We start from the raw sequence: 22621 nt of genomic DNA on the forward strand, positions 1-22621 counted from the left end.
GCACCTGGTGGGCTTAGTCACACTCATCTCCATAAGAACAGTGCCTGTTACCTGTGCTCTGACACATCCCAAAATATCCCTGGGATTCTGACTGAGCTCCTCTGGGACTTCTCCAGATCTGTCTCTCCTGTCAATTCAATGATTGTGTTCCCTGATGGCTGAAAACTTTGTGGTTTTTCACCCTTCCTTGCCAGAGAGCTCTGGGCTCCTGTTCTCCCCACTGGTCCAGATCCATGGTACACCTTCCTGCAAATCTTGGCATCACCTTTCTGCTGTGGCTACTCCCAGGAGCAGGTCTTGAGGCTCTAAAGACACACAGGTAGCCTTTGGCAGCCAAGCCAGCAGTAGCAGATGGAAGTGTGAAGTGCAGGAGAAAAGCTACAAATGGCCCAACAGGAAAAACCTGACACGTTCTGGACTTGCACATCATGAGCTCTTTCAAGCTGTGAGGTGGCAGTGACTTCTGAAAAGGGCTATTTTAGGTAACATCTCCTGGTGTTTGGCCCTGCCCACGCATTGGCCTTCCCCTGCCTGTGGAGATCACAGTTCACACAACAGTGGCTTCATCACTGCTCTCGTCCTTCCCTCTGGTGATGAGTTAACACACAGCATCCCACAGAGCCTCATCCCGAGCGGCAGGGAGAGCTGGACATCACCTGCGTGCATCTTTTCCCCAGTAATGATCCAAAACAGTTTTGTAGAGCAGAAAAAGGTCTGAGGCCCACAGGTTTCCCCCCGTCCTTCAGCAGAGCCATGACCTTCAGGAGGTTCAGAGAAGAGTAGAGCCATGTGGCTGCTCAGCTGGGCTTGTTAATGGCCGTCCCACTTCCAACAGAGAGGCCTGAGGGGAAGATGGCTTTGGCTTCAGAAGGGAAAAGGCTATTTCCATGGATGGTTATCAAGATGGTGGCTCTCTGCCATGCCTTCAACCTGAGGTCCTGGCTGGAAACTTCCAGCAGCCCCAGCAGGAAGAACTTGGGTCTGGCAGTGCCAGTAATGAGGTCCAGCTGGCTCCTTGGCCAGCAGCTCTCTGATGCTGTGGCAGAAACACTGCCAAGAGCTGCTCAGGGCTGGATGAGAGAGGAGGACAAGAGGTGGGGAGACACAAGCACAGCACCACCAGCCTCAGAGACGCTTCTTCCCTGCAGTGAGATGGCCCTGTGGCATGGGGATATAAGAAACCTGCACCCAGAAGGCCTAGGGGGGCAAACACAAGTTCCCTCGTGGCCTTCAGAGCTGGAGATTTGGAGGTTTGGGTTTGGAGATGATCCCTGTGATCACAGTTTAGTCTTTCCCCAGCTCAGTCTCTACAGAAGCCATCAAGTCTTGCTCCCAAGGGCCACCCCTCTAGTTCCTGCTGTATTTCAGATCATGTCAGAGCATCTCACATTGTTCCACATCCCTTCTCCACTTCTGGGTGTGATAGGGCAGAGTGGGATAGTGAAACAGTTCTGTGCATCACAGACTTCCTTATTAACCAGCACATGGAGGTGGCAAGAGCAGGAATGGAGCAGAGGAACATCCATATTTTAGAGGGAAAAGACCCCTGCAGAGGCTGCATGGGCAGGAGGGAAGGGGAATCACCCTGTGATGTCCCCGGGACCCTGCAGAGCTGAAGCTGCATTTTTCCCTGGTGGCCACCGGAGGGCAGCCCGAGGGAGGGAGCCGACCCCAAACTTCCCCAAAAAAGGGGGATAGGGGGAGCAGGGGAAGCAGCAGGAGGGGTGCTGCGGGTCCGCAGAGGAGCAGAAGGGAGCGGACAGTGGGGAGGCTGCTTTTACTGCTGGAGAAAGTTCAGCTGGAGATGTGCAGCTGAAACAGTTCAACAGTCTGCTAGGGAAAGGAATTTTATGTGTGTGCAATGAGGAAAGCAATTAGAGGCGTAATTTAATCAGTGTGTTTTAGTGGGAGCATTAAGGGGCCTGGATGCGGCATCGAAAAGGAGCCGCCAGAACAGAGTGATGGTGGCCAAGGGGATAAAGCCACAGAGCCTCTCCAGGGGGTGCTGGGAGCCTCCCGCCAGGTCAGGGCAAAGTTGTGACAGGGCAAATCATAGCTACAGCTGACACGAGCTGGGTTTAGAAACAAATCAGGTGGATCTGGCAGCTCCCTCAGGACACCAGGGTAAATCCTTCCCCATTGAGGTTGGCAGGGCCAAGGGATGTCACATTAGTGACTGCAGGGCCTTCTCTGCTTGAGGGAAGCTTTGATAAATCATCTAGGCCAAAATGTTCATCTGTGGTTCATGCCCATCACTGCCTCTGCCCTTGGCATCGCTGCAGGGCCTGGCAGGAACAGCCCACGCTGCTGCAGGAGAGAGGGCAGCAGGATGGCTCCATCCCAAAGAACTCACCATTGAACACTTGGGATTGACCTCCTGGGTTGTGTTTACCCCTGGGAGGAGTTCTCAACATTTCCATCCTCTTCTGAAATACAGAGGGTGCTGTGACAGGATCTTATGGCAGGATTTTGTGTGATTCTTGGGGTGTCCTTTGCAGGGCCAGCAGTTGGGTTTGCTGATCCTGATGTGTCCCTTCCAACTCAGCATATTCTATGATTCTGTGAATGATGGCTTAGAGTCATGAGAGCTGTGGATTTTGAGCAAGACATCCCATAGTCCCAAGTTGGTTGCTCGCAATGCAGATTCCTGAACTATTCCATTGCAAGAGGGAAAGGCAGTGAAGGCCTCTGGTGAACTGAATTTTCCCTGCTTTGATTCCTTCTGCTATTTCCCTTGTTCCTCCCCAAAATCCCAGTGTCATAGATATAAATTATCAGGTTTTTTTTTACTTCCCATGCAGCAAAAGCTGCATTTCAGAGGTGGGTGACACATCATCTGCAAAGGGCTTAAGGACCCAGCATAAGGAGAGGTGCTGCATGGAAGTGAAATATTGTGGCACCAGGAGAAAAAAATGAAGAAAAAAATAATGAAAATTTCCATTTGGAGCCAAGTCAACACAACCTTTCTTTTCCCTGGGAGGGACCAAGTCCCAGCTTGGCTGCAGGAAGGCGAGTGGCAGCATGCAGAACCAAACATTTACATGTTGTGAACTCACTTTAGTTAAAAAATATAAGGGTGCCTTGGGAAAGAAGTCTTAAAGGAAGATAAATGCTGGGGCAAATGATTTAAAATTCTTGGACTGGGGTCAAAGCCACCAGGAAATGCGAGCAAAAACTTGGATGTAGTTCTGTCACTGATAATTCTTACATGGCCATGAGTATGTTGCCATCATTAAAATGGGCATGGTCTCACTTCCTTCAGGAGCCTGTGGAAAATAAACACTTTGCAAGCCACGATGTGCTCACATGTTACAACAATATGAGCTATGTAAATACCTAAAATAGATCCATTCCTGTCAGCAGAGACCCAGACATTCTGAAATCATTCTCATCAGCTCCATTTCCAAAGATAGATGGTTCCAGACTAACCTCATTTCTTCGAGGAAATGATATTTTTTTTGGAAGAGAGAAAAGAACACTAATGTATTTAACTAATCTTGATTTCAGTGGAATATTTCGACAGAGCCATATGAGTTTCATTAGATTTGCTGAAAATTAACATAAGACTTGTAAACCAGTCTCTGCTGGGGGTTAGAGGAGAGATAATAATGAATAAAACTGAGAGAGGAATTGTTTTTTTTTTTTTTTGGAAGTTAATAAAGATTTCTTCATGGATGACCTTGGGTTGCAGTTTTTCAGCAGTGATCAAGCATTTGTGTGTTGGGAGTTGGGAGGCCAGGTTTTCACAGACAGGTAGTGCACAGAGGAGGATGTGGATGATCCCAAGGGCTGGAGCGAGGGGCTGGAGTGTGAGGCTGTAATTCACACTGTTACATGTGTTGGGACTGGGAACACATCCTCTGCAAATGTCACCAGAGGGGAAACATCAGGGTGTACAAGCTGATCAAAGGAGGACTGTGAATCACCAATGAGTTTTGTCCATGAAAATGTCAAGTGATACCCCAGGATGTACCAGGCAAAGGATTCCCCGAAGAGATGGGGAGATATTGATGCCATTATGCAAAGCCCTAATGTTCTTTTATCCGGGATACAACGTGACAGCTTTGGTCACCCAAGGTCAGAAGAGATAAATGCAAGGTGCAGAGACCATTTCAGAGGCTCTCCTTGCCTTCACTCAGGCTCAGAAACGTGACTGGAAGAGTTCAGCTTGTTTGGGAGGCAGTGGCTGAAGAGAGATGAGGTGGATCTCTTGGGCAAGGGAGCTAAAGACCCAATGGAGAGTGAACAGTTAAAAAAGTAGTGCCAGCATGAATCTAGTGGGCATTCACAGACTCAGTAAAGGTGGGAAACTGTGTGAGGTGCCTGGGAATCAGAGCAGTGATGTTAAAAGCAGCAAACAATCTTGACCCACCCTCAGCAGTGATACAGGGTGTGGCTAAGGCTGAGCAAAGATGTCATTTCCAGTCTGTCCTCTAAGAAAATTAAAATGCCTCATTCAGCTACATGATCCTCTGTGTTCCCTGGAAAATGGAAACAGGGCTGCTGCCTGCTCTGGTGTTAGCCCTCTGCAGCCCAAGGAACTCTGAACATACCTGAGTATCTCTATTTATCAACAGGTTGGCCTTTGTTATCTGTGTTCCCAAACAAACAACCTTTCTATAAATCCTTCCATAAACATGTATTCTGTACTGCATCAAAGTCTCCTCTGGTATAATCCCTAAAAGACACTTTCACATGAGAAAAATATGGGCTGTTCTCCTGACATTCAGTGCTGCATGGATAGTCTTCTCAATCTCACTAATGCCCAATAAGTAAAGGATATTTTTGACAAGTCCTGACTAGTCCAGGATACACAGAAAAGTAATAAAACATATTTCAAAAAGAGATCTGTTATATTTTCCGATCACAGTAAATCTTAACATAAGCCACGGGAAATACCAAGCAGCTGTTCCTCCTGTGCCACACAAATGCAGGGAAGGTGCATCTCCTGCCCAGCACCCCCAGACACCCCAGGGAGCTGCTGGGAGAAACCTCCCTCTGGTCACTGCTTTGGAAGAGAACAGCCCCCAGGGCTGTGGAGTCGCAGCTGTGTCTTGGATAGACAAGAAGTCTGCAAAGCAGCGTTTTAACTCCCAGAAAAACAGCTCAGATCCATGGCCAGGTGCTGGAGGAAGAGATCCATACCAAGGCAGCACACAGCTCCCAGACCAAAACCGCTGGAGTGAGGATGGATTATTTGCCTGCTGTTGGAAGATGACTCAGGCAGTGGGTGAGCACGAGCTGCTGGGACTCTGGTGTGACACACATGGAAGCAGAACAGGTTCTGGGACAGGATGGGTGCAGGTTTCTCTCCACTGCTGATTCAGCAGCCCCAGCCTTGCCAAGCACTCGGGCTCTCAAGCCATTTCCATCCAAAGGCAATTGGAGAAATCATTTGACAAGTTTCATCCCAGGATTCTGGCAGATACCCAGGGCTGACTTTGTTACTCAGAGATTATGTTTACAGTGCAATGATTTAGGGATTGAGGGATTATCCAGCGTGGGCCCACAGCCCAACAGCTCCAGAAGTACCAAATACCTAATGATTCCTGACAGCAGGAATCAATCTCTAGGAGCTGAGATTCTTTTCCTTTCGAATTTTTTTTCCCCCTGGGATAAAACAAAACTGTTCTGTTCAAGCACTGCTGTCTACAAATCATTAATAAAGGCAATTGGCTGATTTACATCTGGCATTACAGAGGTCAGAACAATAAAACATGACTTTATTTTGCAGCTAACACACCCTCTCTGCCGTCCTTTATACAGGCTGTCAGAAGCCAGTGCATGAGGGGAGGAGAGGTGGGGTGCAGCAAGGAGGCAGGTGGGGAGGACCAGGAATTATTGGTGCCTGGGGAATATTGCAGGAGGAATGAAAATGGTGCATTTCTAACAGCTTGGAAGAGCTTGTTGTTGTTGTTGTTATTTGAAAAGATTATGCCAACATAACAGGGTTCTGGCTTATGTAGGAGAAGACCAGTGTGTTACTCCTATCAAGAAGCAGATATTTTGAAAATGTTCTGCTTTTTAAAGCTGGGTCTGTCAATGGATATTTCCTAGTGGAAACCCCTATGCTGTTAAGCAAATCTTATATAAACTGTCTTTAGTTTGCACGGAGAATTTTTCAATGAAAAGCCTTTAGCAGTGATATTTGTAGTGTTACCAAGCCTTTGGGTTCTGACCTGCTGCTTATTTCTATATCTGTAAATTGCTGTATCTGGTTAAATGGGAGCACTTTGGTTCTTCCCAAATATCCCATTAGCAGAGTTTCTCCCAAGGATGTGAAAACACAGAAACAGAGCAGTGAGCAGATGCTCACACGAAAGGCCCAACTTCCCCGTGCTCAGAAACCAGAATGATTATTTATTTTTCGTTTTATTTGTGCCTCCGGCGCAATTTATTTTTGGGTTTGGAAAAATCTGACCTTAAATACATGTATTTGAGGCAGGAGGTATCAGGGACAGATCCAGAAACCTAACTAAGGTCCAGATCCTCCAAGCTGGTCTGTAAGGCAGCCCCATGCAGTCTGTTTGTTGGGATTATCACTGGCCACTGCTGCATCTTGAGCTGTTTCCTCAGTGTAGAAAATCCCTGTTAAAAAATTACCTTATCAATGATACTTCTCACCTATTTTTTTTTTTAAATACCGTATTGAATATTGTGGTTTTTCTATTCCCAAAGACCTTCTCCCCCAAAGCAAAAACTACTCGAAAACTAAGCACATACACACCAAAAAAAAACCAAAAAAAAACCCCAACAGTGCTGCAAAAACTTCCTCCATCTTCCTGTATGATTCTGATCAAAACCCTTGTTAAATGCCAGACAGCAGGTCAGAGCCATTTTCTTAAACTCAAGGGGCATCAAATTTTCCTGTCCATCCCTCAGCCTTTCAGGCTGCTTCCCTTAATGATGATATTGATTTTGATTTTAGTTTCATCTAGTTTTAATCTATCCCAGTGATGGACTCCCACTGCTCCCAACAGGATATTATTCTATACTCTGGCAGACCTCACTGATAGGAATCTTTCCCTGACATCTAACTTTTCTTTTTTTTTTCTTTGTTTTGTTTTGTTTAAACTTTTTATGCTTTGATTGGTTGAAGTCCTTAAAGCCAGGACTTAGGGGTTAGACAGGGAGGCCAGGCCACATGAATTGCCGACCTGCTAAAGAAATGTGCAAAAGTTTCCTCCTGAGGCCTCACTTTCTGTTACAGCCACAGGTTTTAAAGAAAATATATTCTCTCAAAATGCTTTGTAAGGAAAAGAAAGGAAAAGGATCATTATTTAGAGGAACCTGAGCCAAATGGGAGATGTAGCAAGTATTTTCTGCATTGTAAAAATAAAATCTTGTCATTGAGACACAAGCTTTGGGTTAAGTTTATGCATATATTTTGTAAATAATTTTAAAATCATGTGGAATTGGCTATGATTATTTACATGGATCATTTTGCTGTTCCATCTCCCATATTAGTGCACAGTAAATGCCAGACCAGTCAAAGGAAAAGACCACCAAGGTCACTATACTGGCTCCAGAAGCTTTAATAAAGATGTCAGGGAAAGACACAGGAACTCTTGCTGTTCCCCATCCTAAGCAATTCTCCTTTCTCCTTTTCAGGCATGAATTTCCCACACTGAGAGTCCTTGTAATCCTCTCTCTTACCTCTGATCAGACTGGTTTAGGGCTAATGGCAGGCACACTGAAAATCAGGAGATGAACAGTTCAGAAATCTTCTATATTGCATATTTTAGTGCAGGTGGAGTAGCCCGTGTTGTGTCCAAAGGAATACATAATCTCTCTATAATTATAATGAGCTATTCTGTGATCCCAGACAGCTGTAAACTCACCCCAAAAGAAGTCAGATACAAGACCTCTGTGCAGTAATTCACTGAGCCACGTGAGCTACTGAAAAACATCCGTGTAAAAAAAAGTGCTTGGAAGAATCAACAGGACACAGAAAGAACAGAGGAGGAAAAGCAAGATGAAGTTGGGCAGCAGCAAAGAGATGAAAAGCCTTAAAGTTGAACTCGAAATCCACCCAGGACAGAAGTCACGTATCTCTTTTAAGGCCGAAAAAGGCCATTAGGATGATTGCAGCCTCCTTGCTGCAAAACACAAGCGGCAGGAGCTCACCCAGTGATCCTCTCATCAGAACTCGTGATTTTAATTCAAAAGTGCAGCCTTTGGTAAAGTTAGGCAGCCTCACAAAAGAGGCTGACTCACCACACCTCTTAGGAACCTGCTCTGATGACTAATTGCTCTTATTGTTAAAAACGAGCCTCTAATTTGCGACATTAACACTGACAACCTCGAATTCCAGCCACTTCATCTTGGTCTTTTATGTGCTGGAAGGAGCTGCGCAAAAGAGAGAAAAAGGGACGCTATGTCTTTGTATCAAATGTTTTTCATGTAAACTGCAGAGTGAGGGGAAAAAAAAAATCCACCGAGATGGGGAAAAAAAATGCAGAAATACGTCGTGGCAACCAAGGCAGGAATTATTGGGGCATTGCTGAAAGAGTAAGGGAGGGATTTGGATTAGGATCATTTGGATTTCGTGATCTTTTTGATATTTTGGGGACTGGGAAGTCAAAAATAATCTCTACCTCGGGTTCCTCGGGGAATAGGGAAGGGATGGAATGAACAGAGCAGTGCTGAGACAGATACTGAGATGTAGGGAAAGTCTGGGCAGAAGGTGGGGGGTTGAGAGAGCAGCAGCAAACCCAGGGGATGATGGCACAGCCAGAGGGATTTGGGTACAAAACGGGATGGATTAAGAGATTTGGACTGAAGAGGTAAATCAAATACGGTAATTAATCAAAATGTATGGACTGGTGAGTGAGTTGCAAGCATGGACAAGGAGCCAGACACAGACTGGTTACATTATGTGGCACCTTCTGTCTCTAGTTCTACACTTCCAGCTAACAGACCGAAATCCTGACAGCTTAGCTTGAAAGCAGAAAATTTAAGTGCTGTTTTGCACAAGAATAGCGGAGAAATTTGACTCAGACAAACATGGCTTTTACAAAAATTAGCAAATAAGACTAAATTTAAAAAGTAAAACTTAACCAAGACACTTAAAGCGAGGGTTTGGGTTTTTTTTTCCCACTTCTAAGTAGTTTATTAGTCAGCTGTATAAAAATAATCCTAGTAATGAGAGACAAATTGCCCATTTATTCTGATTTTTGCATGATGAATTCTGAAGCCACAAAGAGACTGTTAACAGCAGGAATTGTAACAAGTGGGTTCTGGCAGGATGTGTGTTAAATCCACACAATTCAACAGAACTTGATTCCCTTCACAAGCGTTTCTGTAACCAGTTATAACATGTTCCTTGCAAAAACCCTTCAGTAGGGCCCAGCATATAATTTTGGTGTCCTGTTGCATCAACAGCCAGTAAGATCCAAACTCCTGGTAGGCTGGTGGGAGTTGAAGTTCACACCCTGGGTCACTGGAAGGTAATTTCCTTTAGCTTTGCAATAAACTCTCTCTGTATTGACCTCAGACCTCCAGCATTACGAGTGGTTAACGGCATCCATAAAAATAAAATGTTGGTGCAAAATATCTGAATTTGAGTAGATTTGCTAGAATTTTATTAATTTATAGAAGTTGAAGGTTATGCCATATGTCACTAGAAAGTAATTTTCTCTGAATGTGCAATAAGGGCTTAGATTTGATATATGACCTAAATATTGCAAGATATTAATACATCTCCATGCCAGATGGTAATGTACATGTGAGGAAATGTACCTTTTCTATCCTAAAAATTGCAAAGTTTTTCTTTAATTTACTAGGATAAACTCAATCAACGGCATTCATGAATTTTTGAACACTGGGTACTTACGTGGAATGTCCCCATCCCTCAAACAGAGAGCTGTGTTATTCCTGCAGGAAATACATCCAAAATGTTTCCAAAAACTGCTTCAGAGACTCTGTATGTGGTACCCATGTGTATATCTACTGGGGTTGTCCAGACTTGATGTACTCCTAGGAACAAACAATATTTTGGACCCTTGGGATCCAATTTAGATGCTGTTGGGGATTAGTTGCAAACAAATAAAGGGGAAATACATATTCAGAATCTTGTTACAGACAATAACAAACACATCAGGCAGGTCACAGGTTGCAACTCCAGGGTAAAAATTCAGGAGAAGGCTGTAAAGCTATTTTAAAATTCACCAATGTGCCTGTGAAGTTCAAAGGTATCCCAAACTTTGTTTTCTAGGGACAAGAGGTAATTCACTATTTCATGATGTTTGCTCATAAGTGCATTAAGTCCAGCGATTTCCTGGAAAGATATTAATGTCTTATTTATATACTGGGTAAGCAATATGGACTTTTTCTGCCTCCAGAATCAAAGCTGTGCACCAGAAATTCTCATATTCCCTGGCTATCAGTGCATAAAATCAATCTCTTTGCCAATTCCTTTTCGAACTACAAGTACAGACTAAATAATAAGGGTTTGTTTCAAATAAGAATTTTTATTGCTTAGGAAAGTCTAGCCTTTCAAAATGTGGTTTTGTCTTAAATCAGATGCTACTCTGGCAGTCACCTGACCCGAGGGAGAAGCAGGGGGTGTGATGGGAATTGAAGTCCAGTTGAGGAATGCAAATCACAGGAACGCAAAGACGGATGAACGACTGTCCCCAGGTCCTCACACAAGGTCCATTTTAATGTTGTTTCCATAAAGAACACAATAATTTTCACTTCACGGGTGGCAGCTTTCACTTTAAATTCACCTCTCTTCTGCCCAGTGGCATTAACTCACCCTAACCAAGACGTGAGCACGGACAGGAAATGTGGGGCAGCGAAATCCTGCCCATCAGGAGGATCAGTGGGCATCCTTCAAACACATCCTGCCCTGTGTTTTGCTTCATGGCTTATTTATGCTTCGTGTTCGGTTGGCATGGCAAGGTTCTGGTAGCAGAGGAGCTACTGGGGTGGCTTCTGGGAGAAGCTGCCAGAAGCTTGGCCCATGTCCAGTGGAACCAATGCCAGCTGGCTCCAAGATGGACTTGCTGCTGAGCCCATCAGTAACGGGGGCAGCACCTCTGGGATGATGTGTTTGAGAAGGGGGAAAAGTTGCTGCTTGGCAGAAATTGCAGCTGGAGAGAGGAGTGAGAATATGTGAGACCAACAACTCTGCAGACCCCCAGTTGATGGAGGACTCTCTCCTGTGAGAGGGACCCCACCCTGGAGCAGGGAAGAGTGTGAGGAGCCTTCCCCCTGAAGAGGAAGGAGCAGCAGTCACAACGTGATGAATTGACAGCAGCCCCCATTCCTGTCCCCCTGCATGTAGAAAGAAGGAAAGAAAATCTGAGTGAAGTTAAGCCTGGAAAGAAGGGAGAAGTGTGGGGGGAGCTGTTTTAAGATTTAGTTTTTATTTCTCATTATCCTACTCTAATTTCCCTAAGTCAGGACTGTTTTGCCCATGTTGGTAACTGCTGAGTGATCTCTCCCCATCCTTATCCCGGCCCATGAGCCTTTCTTTATATTTTCTCTCCTTGTCCAGCTGAGGAGGAGAGTGATGGAGTGGCTTTGGTGGGTGCCCAGTGTCCAGTCAGGACCCACCATGTGCCCTTGGGTCAGTTTGCTCCTGGTAGAGCCAGATCCAGCCTCACATTCCCTTGATGGACACTTGTTTCCAGCTCTGGGCTTTCAGCAAGCCTGGTGTTCACCTGAGCTTTTCTCCCTGCATCCTCACAGGGCTGTCTAAGAGGCCTTCAGGCTCTGGGAGCTCAGGAAATGCTTTACAGGGATTAAGTTTCCAGTGAAAGCCCAGACCAAAGGCCTTAAATACCAGGATGTGATTTCCTGCCTGGAAGCCAAGGACACACAGCCAGTGGGGGTCCTGCCAAATTACAGAGGAGGTGGGTTATCATTTCCCCTACCCCTCACTGCCATCCCAGACCTGTCATTTGAGGGCAGTGCAGTCAGAGAGGAAGCAGAGCCTGACTCCCCAGCTTGGTTCCCATCTCGGATGTGAGACACCAGGTGCTGGAGTGATGAGAGCTGTCACAGCCTGCAGGGTTTGCTGTCTGCAAATGAGAAATAACACCCAGAGAAAGTCTCTACCCTGTGAAGGTCCAGCTCGGGAGGAGGTGTGTGTGTGTGTGGAAGGGGTTTATACACGTCACCCCTAGTCTGGTTCTGGTGAGGACAGAGGACACAGCACCAGCCAGGGCTGGAACTGCAGGGCAGGATGATGCAGTGACTGCAGGGCTCAGGAGCAGCAGCAGCAGCAGGACTGATGGTCCTGAGCACGATGTCAGAACGAGCTCCCTCATGTGAGTTGTTTTCTCCCTGCCTCAACCAAGAGAGGGCTGCTCTTCTGAAGAGACAGATGCTCCTACCAGTCACAAAACTTAACAAAAAAGCTCTCATTTTCAGGAATATGGGATGATGTGCTTTGGCATCCAAGGGTACTTTCTTACTATTTACGCTCACTTGTCCCTGGCACATCCTCTGCTATCTAGTCCTTGAGTTTTCCTCTTGGTCAGCAAACTCAAGTAATTTGTGCAGTTCTTCCTTCCATCCATAAACACAGAAATACAGTATTTCTACAAAAAAATACACGCAAATATAAATCATAGAAATAATAAAATCATTTATGTTGCAAAAGATCTTCAAGATCATCAAGTCCAACCACAAATGATGAGCAAAGATGATAAACTGGGACTGGGCCATGTATATTGCAGGTGATGTACATAAAGAATGAAATTCAGACACTGTTTCAAAGAGCTTTCCACTCAGGTATAGAGCAAGAAATATGTAAAACAGGCAGGAACGTAGAGAAATAATGAGATTATTTGGGTCAGAGTGAGAGACTAGAGACAGAAAAGCAATTTTCCTGGGTTTTGCAGACATCACAATGGTGAGTTTGAGTTAGGAAGCATTTTGAAGGAGTACTATGAGATAGGCTTGTAGATGTTTAGAGCACGAGGAACAGTATGGGATAAACACAACGATAACTCGTTTGGAGATGGAAGAAGTGGGCGAGGGAAGACTGGCACCAGGGGCCAACTGAAGGTGAGAACCAACCTTTCCAAGCTGAGTGACAGATGAGGGCGAGGGTGGGTGAAGATGGACTGTGAAAGCAAGTGTGTGCAGCATATGTTTGAAGTGACAGAGAAAGGGTGACACCGGAGGGGAGGATCTGGAGGGCTGACACACTGACAGCAGTGGGCTGGGAAAGGGATCCCTGCAGCCGTATCCTAAAAGATGTGTGAGTGGAGCCAGGCTGCATTCATTCAGACCAGAGGGAAGGACAGTCCCTGCAGTTGTTATGAGAGAGGAAATGAGAGGCTGGACAAAAGTTTTGGCTGCAAGGCAGGAGAAGAAAGGTCAGATATATTCAGAAATGTTGTGATGGAAAAGGCTTCTTGAGGAATAGCCTGGCTGTGAGGCTTCGGGCTGCTGCCCAAAATTACAGAGCCAGGGTGGGGTTACACAGTGCAGGAGCTAAGAGACAGCAGGAAAACAGTGTGGTAAGAACTAAAATCTTCACCCAGGCTTTTATGACCCTGCAGTGATGGGGAGGGAGCCCCAAGGAGACATCAGAGATTTTCCTAGTGAAGTGATAGAAGTAGAGACACCATTGTTATCCTGGAGAAACAATGCAGGTGGTGTTTACCCAGGAATGACAGCCTGGTGCCTTCCTAGAGCTTGCATGACACTGATTTGTCTTTGGATAATTGTTCATCTCATGTGTGGTAAGTCACTGGCTGGCTAACACCCAGGATTTCTCAGACTCTCTTTGGCACCCCCCGTCTAAGCTGTGATCATTGTCATATTTCACATGTCTTGGCTTTCTCGTAGGCACATGGCACGTGCAGGGTTTTCTCCTGAGAGAGTGGTGGGTGCATCTAACACAGGGATGCCACTGCTAAAAGATGCAATTCTGCCCCAGGTCCCCATGAGCTAAGATGGGCCTGGCTGTGGCTGTGGGGCTGGGTTTCACTCTGCAGATGTTGGCAGCTGTCATTGCACCGCTCAAAGGACTGTGCTTTTTATTTCTCTGATTTTCATTACTCAGTATTTGCTTATAATAGGAACAGATTGTTATTATTTCCACATCATTTTCAGAGATTTCCACACTGTGGAGCAGAACATCCCCGCAAACACAGGAGTAGGATATCCTGTTTGATTCCCTTTTTAGCCCTGGATATGAACCCTGGGACAAAGCTTTTCCCCAGGGACCAGTCCATGCCTTCATTTTCTTGTACTAAGGGCCACACAGCCTGGCCCCTCAACAGCTGGATATCTCAGTGGATCCTGATCAGACCCTTCTCACATTTCTGAAAAACACCAACAGAGCAGGTGGCAACAGAGTTTGTACCTTCCACCCCACCTTCAGAGCCTCTGGCAAATAACAGTGAGTGATAACTTAGAAGCAGCTTCTCTTGACAATGAAAGTCATATTTTGCTTTGAAAATACCCCGTGCTTGGAGAAAAAGCCGAAATAAAAACTCTGTGCCCACAATGTCTATCCTTTGCATTCACTTTGCCTCGGTGTCACCTGCTCTCCTGGGGACCCTCAGCACGCTGCTGCAGCCCCTGGCTTTGTGTTCTTGACAGCTTTGTCTTCTTCTTTGTGGGTCCAGTCCTTTAACAGATCAGTGTCTTTTGATCTCGCTCCTCTCAGCGTTGTCAAAACATCTTTGTCAAAACAGCCCTGTCACTGGGACTGGGAGTGAGGAGTCCTTCACAGCTAGAAAGCTCCTGTTACGTTGGAGAGTTTACATCTTATCCAGGCCACTCTTTTATATCTCCTGTCTTTCTTTTCCTCTCTTTTGCCAGTGATGAATGGTGACTTTAACAGGGTGACTTTACACCGGTGCACCGAGGGGCCTCTGCTATTAATGAGTCATATTGCAAATATTTCCTTATTTTCCCTAAATTTTATCACTGCAGTGCCTGACCACCTCATGAGACCAAGGCATGACAGGGAGGCGTGAAACTAAAGGCACAGAGAAACTATGAAGTTTTTGTTAAAAGTCAGAAAGGTTGTCTCTGAAACTTGAATGACAAGTTTTATTGGTCCTGCACCAAAAAAATATTAAAAGAGCTCAGATGAAGTTTGTACTAAAAGTATCTTTTTTTTGATGTAGTTAAAATAATCAGGATGAGCCACCACTATCCAAGGGTACAGATCCTCTTAAGCAAGGGGGACCTAGAGAAAATGTAAAAGGAGGAACACAAGCAAAGAACTTTAAAGTTCATGGGAAGGGTTTGGGGAGGAAAAACTTTGGGATTCAGCCTCTTATCTGCAGTTTTCCACTTTCACTAAGACTCAAGAGAGATAGTAGAACTAATTTCTTCTCTGTTTCCATTATAAGGAGCACATTTTTCCAATGTAACCCCTGGAAAAGGTATCATCAATCACTGCTCTTTTAATCTGGGAGTTGTGACTTCCAAGAGTTTGATGAATAGGTCCAGAAGTTACTGTAGTTTGTGACCTTCCTTTCTGGACAGATGGAAGGAGAAATTCTGAATTTCTTATTCTTCATAGCTCTTTGACTTTGATCAGGAGTCACAACGTATAAAAGATTTGGAAATAGAACTTGGCTGGATATTGGCATGGAGGAAGAGAGTGTTTGGATGAAAACTTTAGCATTTGTCACCAAAAAATAAAACAAAAACAACTCCAGAGGACAATAAACTTGGGGGTTGTGTGTGTGATATCTGTCCCACAAAAAGAAATCATTGTGATGCTTTATTTGTGGCTTAGAGGGACTTGATAGGAAAGTTTTAAAACAATAATTTGAATTGCTAAATGTGGAACTTTACATAAAATTCAGTTTGCCATCTGCAAAAAGACTCCTCCAATATTTTAATGTTATATTTTAATGTAATAATATTTTATATTTGGCAATAACAACATAACAAAAATAGTGATGATGATGATAATAATAATAATAATAATAATAATAATAATGATGATAATAATAATAGTAATAATAATAATAATAATAATAATAATAATAATAATAATAATAAAGACTTTTAATAACTGATGCTAAGAATCATTGAATGAGGTAGAGAGACTCTCTGACTGCACAAATCCTGGAGGGCAAACCCTCTGAGGTGCTTTACTCCACCAGCACCAACTCCCTGCACACCAGAGCTGGAATGTCTGGACACAGCACTTGGTGCTGTGGTTTAGTTGACAAGGTGGTGATCAGTCAAGGGTTGGTGATCAGTCAAGGGTTGGACTCAGTGATCTTGGAGGTCTTTTCCAACCCAAATGATTCTCTGGTTCTGACTGTGGAGCTCCTCCTTCAGCCGTGTCAGAGGGAACCTGAGACCCAGGAGGGACAACCAGTAACACCGACTTGGATGTTGTCATTTTAACACAAACTGATTTGAGCGACGTGGCTGAACAGCTGCTTGATTTTAGGGGTAACAGGAGGTATTAGGAAGGGTAAAAATCTTCCAGCATCTCGGGCTTCAGACGTGGTGTCTTTGATGGTGTCTCTGACCTGCTCTGACTGTGGTGTGTGAGAGGGATCCTGCTGTAATTCCTCAGGCTGGAATCAATCATGCAGCTAAATCGGTGCTCCTTTGATCAGAGCAGCTCCCTGTCCCGCATGGCTGGAGGTATCAAATCACCAGCCCTCCTGCTTGAAGTACAAGGGGCATTCATAAATCAGCCTGGCAGACCATAAATTCATTTACCCAACAGAGACACGGTCAAAAGCAGCTCAATGGGTTTTTAAAGGCCTTTGTGCAGTGCTGGAAATAAACAATGGATGGAGAGGGGGGAGAGAAGGAGAAAGTGGCATCTTTATCCTCTGCTGAGGGAGGTAGTGCTGCTCTGATGCAGGGTGGCCTTTCTTCACTCTGTGGTGCTTTGGGAGGCTGGGGCTGGGTCTCCCAAAGCTGTTCACAAGCCTCTCACTCGCTGCTGAAGCAGAGATGGGTCAGAGCAGGGATTTCTGGGTCTCTTGCAAAAAAGCTAAGAAGATGTGCAAGAATCCTGCTCGAAATGACTGATCCAAACTGTCTGTCCTGTGCCAGCTGGTGTCCAGCAAGAGCAAAAGAGGAAATAAACTCACAGCTGAGCCCTGGTCAGTCAGGGGGCTTTGAGGTGTGGGAAGACTCAGCCTGAGCAGCAGGGCCTTTCCCTGGCTGTGTTTCTAGCCATTGCCACATGTTTGCATCTGGATTTAGACCATCAGATATCGAGATTCAAGTCTCAGCCCAGTCTACAAAAACAGTCACGTAAAGAGCCTTCACTTAGTCATGCAAATCACAGCAAATGAAACCTTTCAGATGCATCAAAACAATCCTGAGACACAGAGTTTCCGTGGCTGCTTCTCTTTCCCTGCACTCTGATATCATTTGTCTTGAGAAATAGATATATATATTATATATATATATATATATATATTTAAACAATATCACAGCAGCAGTGCCAGTTGCTTCTAATAAAATATCTCTGCTGAAATAATGCAGTGTCTGAGAGGTTGGGTGTAATATGGTTAAATGCTTTTACAATCCCCCATTAAAGTAAGTGGATAGAAATTCATAAAATATTGATAGCATTTGAAAAGTCCTCATTCACGGAGCCATCCAGCACATGGAGCAGGCCCAGAGCAGCCAGTGCTGAGACAGATGTTGATACCAGGATGTCCCTCTTGCATTGGAAGAGAGGACAGACTTAGGTTAAATCATTTTGCTGAAAAGCAGAGCGTTTGAGATCAAATCCTGTGCTGCAGTTTGTTTTAATCCAGTTACTAAACCAAGCAGGGCTCCGTTTTCCTGCTGAGTACGACAGAAATAACAATCCCAAGCTGGCAAGGATACTGCATTTCTACTGTTCCTATCACGAGCCCAGGGGCACTAATGAGACCTTGGAGTGGGAAAAAGAGCTATGATTTAAACCTAAGTGATGAGAGAGGGGTTGGTTGCTTTTGAGTCAGCGCCGAGATGACCTGATCCCTCGCTCAAAAGGCGTCTGGCTGAACGGCTTCCTGTCTGTGGTGAAGGTAATAGCAAAGCTGGCTGCATCCTCCTCTCTGGCAATTAGAGCCCAGTCCCCTGGGTATTGAAATCAGCTGGCACTCCTCCAAAGGCTGGGTTTTTAAAAGAAAGGGGAAAAAAAAAATAAAGTGTGTCTGGAGTTGTTTTCCACCTCAGCGAAGTACATGTCTGGCTTCTTGTGTCTGCAGGCAGAGGCTGCTCGGGAGAGACCAAAGGGCCTGGAAAGCTTAAGGACTGTAAAAATAACTGCAGGATTAGAAGAAAGGGGCTGTGAGAGGGACTAGGGTGAACTGCCGGAGCAGAATTAAGTCAAGACCTGGTGTTAATCCAACAGCTTCAGGTTGAGAGCAGATTTGAACTCTTTGACAGGAGTAATCTACAGCTGTGCAGGAACAGTCACCTCAGCAAGTGGTGGCAGGGAGGAAATCTTCTGTGGGTGAGGAAAAGTTGGGAATGACCAGTGCAGCACCCCCTGTGTGGCTGTGGCTGAGGTGTCACACCAGAGAGGACTTCTGTACATCACACAGGGAATAGTCCCAGGCTCACCTCTGTCACTGGGCCTTAGAGAAACTCCTTCGGAGGGAGGCAGGTAGGAGAAATTGATACCTGTGGATCCCAGGGACCATTATCCCAGGGTTGAATTCCCGCAGCAGATATCCCAGCTGTTTCCAGAACAAGTTTGGAAAACAACCCAAGATGTTCCCTGTCCTCCTGTGCCAGTCTGTTCTGAGCAGTCATCACCTCGACACCTCCTGCAAGTGCCAGAAAGCTCCCGGCAGTTCCCGTTCATTGGAGATCCCAGTTCCCACTCACACCAGCTTTACCTTCGTGTCACTCAATTGACCGGATAGCAAAGGAGACAAGGACCTGGGTTCCTATTTCTCATTTTGCAAGAGCAGCTAAATTAACCCTGGGGTCAAAGCCAAATGCCAGCCTCCCTGAACTCCTCCAGGATTCAGTGGCTGTGCAGCAGCACTGCTGGAACAGGACCCGAGCTCGCTTTAAACCAGCAGCACTTTGCTCAGAGTGGGCAAATTTATCCTACTATTTTTTTTTTTCCAACAGTCCTCATCGACCTCCAAACTGCTGTTATCTAACACTATAAAGCTTGTTTCCCCTATACACAGACCTTCAGCATAGACATCTCTCAGCTGGATGCCGTGGTTAGGACTTTGCTCCCCCATAAACTAGGAATAATTTCGCCCGAGATGAGTTTGTCCACGTTTCATTGGAAAAGCAGCCTTTTATTTCCCAGCCTGCACTCAGCCATGGTGTTGCTATTCTGGTTATACAATTACTGTATCTCATCTCAGAAACTGCTGCACTTCAGAACCGAATTTCTCACTGGTGTGTAAATTAGAGTAAAACAGAGCTTTGGGATCCATTAGGAAGAAAGTGTCAATCTAAGGTTATTTTTTGCTTAGGTTTGCTTTCAATTTTCTTCACCTTGTTTTATCCTCCAGCATGGCAGCAGGTTGTGTATGTTTATTAAATGAACTAAATATTCCCTTATAAATATGTATTTATTTGGTTTGCTTTAATAAATATATGTTTACAAAGACATATTTATACATACATTTATAAATATTAGTATAAATACGTATCTATTTATACATTAGTGTACAAAATAAATACAGCTATTAAATGAATTAAACATAATTAAAAGCTTACTATTTTCCAGCATATTGGCAGCTGATCTTTCTTCTCCTACCTCTGCAATGTTATTCAGGCTTACCTGTGTGTTAAACCCTCATATCCTCCACTTTGGGGAGTTTCCCTCATGCTGTACAACAGTGTATCTGTCTGAGAAGGAGCAGGGAAGTTGGTCTTCTGATTTATTTCTGATAGGGAGCAATACATTTTCTTTAGGGGAAGCACAAGGCTGTAGATCATAGATGTGGGAAGTCTGGATCGATATTTTTTTTCCTTTTCTCCTATATAGGATATAAGTAGCTGCTGATCCACTCTCACCAGAGCCAGCAAAGTGAATCATCTCTTGGAGTTATCTCCTTCAAGCCTGGGCTACTTCAGAAAGACAAGTCCAAGAAGCCCAAAGATTTTTTTTTCCCCTAACCTTTAAGGTGTTTTTTTTTTTAAGGCCCAAGAAATACTTAGCAAATCTGACCTGCTCTCTGTAAGGAAACCATCCCTGTGGCTCGTGTAGCTGCTTCTTCCACTTCCCATGTGAAGGGCAGCATTACAATCACTCTGTCATCTCCTCTTCAAAGATGGAGATGAAACAGCATGTTCCCAGCAGCTGAAAGACGTGCTCTAGTTAAAACCTGAGCGTGTGAACTCAGGAGGAATGGGAATCCCCTGCAGGCTTCCCCAAAAAGACATTCTCCCCAAACGTCCTTGCTGTGGAATAGCGAGTCCTCGGCGCCCCAGGCCAAGCAATGGGCTCTGCAACGATACATTATATTTGTATAATTCACACTATTTAATTCAAGACTATTTTTCACTGCCTTTGTCTTCAGGATTACCAGACCACCAAGGGATTAGATGAGTGATAACAGAGACAGCAGCGAAAACATACCAGGAACCTTTCATTTAGAAGAGCTGTGATCGTGCTTTTTAGATCCTGAACATGTCCTGTCCAAGGATTTAAGGCCTCTTACCAGTGCTCATTATCTGGTAAAGAAGATGTGCTGTGTTATAATCATCCCAATCCTCTCGCTTGGCTAAAACCACCTATTAAACCCACGCCTGAGCCTGGAATTAGAAGCTGCAGCACAGGCTCCTCCTGCTCCCTGTCCCCACAGCCCATGTTCTCCACTTATCTGCCCTATAATGCAATAAAACAGGCACACTCATGGAAATTTGCCCTGGCACTGTGGTAAATCCACATGGGGACATGTGGTAACCTGCTACTTGTCACCAAGGGCAGATTCACCTGGTCAGGATGGGTCATTCTGCTTTCTCATGTTAATGGTTGTTACCTTTGAGGACAACATGGAATAACCTCTCTTTTTTTTGCTCCTTCTCCTCCTTTTCTCACTTGCAGATGCTGCCTGCACAGCTGGTAAAACAGATAGGTCTTTCTAACTCTTTCATGCATGCTCAGTGAATCCAGGTAGTTTTATAAATATGGTAATGGTTCCCAGAGCTTGCCTGGACTGGAAATGAAACAGGAAGCCACAGAGGCTGGTCTTTGAGAGATAACTGCAGCAACAGCTCCGCTGCAGGAGGGACTAAATCCACACTCCAGGCCAAATTAGCAGCCTCCCTGCTCCCCATTAGTATGAGGAAAGCTCTTGTGCTCACCTGTTTGCTGATTACAACCATGGAGGAAGCAGCAGCTCTTGTTTAGTTTATTACCAGAAGGCCCAAGCTGGTGATAAAAAGCACTGATTTCTACAATGGGGGATCCTGCCTGGCACTTCAATGCAGTTGTCCTGCTGAGAAAATTACGGATAAACTCTTAATTTATTCTCCTTTTAAGGGAGAGGGGAAGAAAAGGAGAAAGGGAAAAAAAAAAAGCCCCAAACTCAACAACAACTTCTGATAAGTGCTGGTGAAAAGGCTGGTTTTTCCTAGGCTGTTTCCAAAGGCTCATTCCCTGGAGGTGTCATCCTGGGGTTGCTCCCACCAAGGACTGGACCCAAGGACCATTTATTGTGATCTCTCCAGCAGAGCTCTTTCCCCCAGAGGCTGGTTCATGGTGACATCTCAGGTAAGTGGGACACCATCCCCTGTGCTTCTGGTTCTAAGGGTGTGGCTGCATCTGCCCCAGACCACATCCAGGGATTTCCAGGGCTCCCTGGAAAGGTCACATGAGAGGAAAAGCAATAGTGACTGATGGTTTAGCCAAGGGGGGAGGCGAAGAGGAAGGCTGTGATTTCTGGGGCAGGCTAGAGGAGCTCAGGATGAGGGAGGAATAAAACAAAAAGTGAGGGAGTGGCAAGAGGAAGGAGATGGATCTCAGCTTCTCAAGCGATGCCTTTGACAAATCTCTGAGATCTAACCTTGCCTTAAAAAATTAATATTGCCCAGAGCCCAGCAGTAAAATGAAGCAGTACATCTGACCTGCCAGGAGTGCAGAGCTGCACCAGGCACGCTCTGATCCTGTTGGGAGCCTGTTTGTGCTGGGATTTGGGAATTACTGACAACAAGAATCCTCTCTGAGGAGTCACTGATTCCCTTGTAGCTTCTGGAAGCACCAAAGCTTGTTAACCAGTAATGGATTTACAGAGAGAAGGATGCCACACTGTGAGGGTAGAGATGTTCAAACACTCCAGTGGAACAATAATCCAGTTTCCATCAGCATTTGGGACTTCCAGCATCATGTATTTGGGATTTCCAGCATCATGAAAGGAGCCCCACACTTAAAATGAAGGGTTGTCATGTATTAGCAAGTAGGTTCAACATGAAGTCACCTCTCTCTCACATGACACTTAAATGTATAGATACTCTGCCTCTTCCTTTTGTGTCTAATCTGACCAGGTCCCTTCTGTTTTCTCCCACACTTTGTTTCTTTCCCATTTTAAAAGAAACTCTTCAAGTGCTGGTGTCATTGCTGAAGGCACTTTGCTGTGTTTTCAACATTCTTTACACAATAAGGTGACTAAAATATGCTTGTGAACCCTGTTCTGACAACAGAGCAGAAGTTTCTGCATCTGTGCACCTGCCCAAAAACCCAGAGCAG

The sequence above is a fragment of the Lepidothrix coronata genome, unplaced genomic scaffold (genome assembly GCF_001604755.1).
Source record: "Lepidothrix coronata isolate B3197 unplaced genomic scaffold, Lepidothrix_coronata-1.0 Scaffold28, whole genome shotgun sequence".
NCBI classification, from domain to species: Eukaryota; Metazoa; Chordata; class Aves; order Passeriformes; family Pipridae; genus Lepidothrix; species Lepidothrix coronata.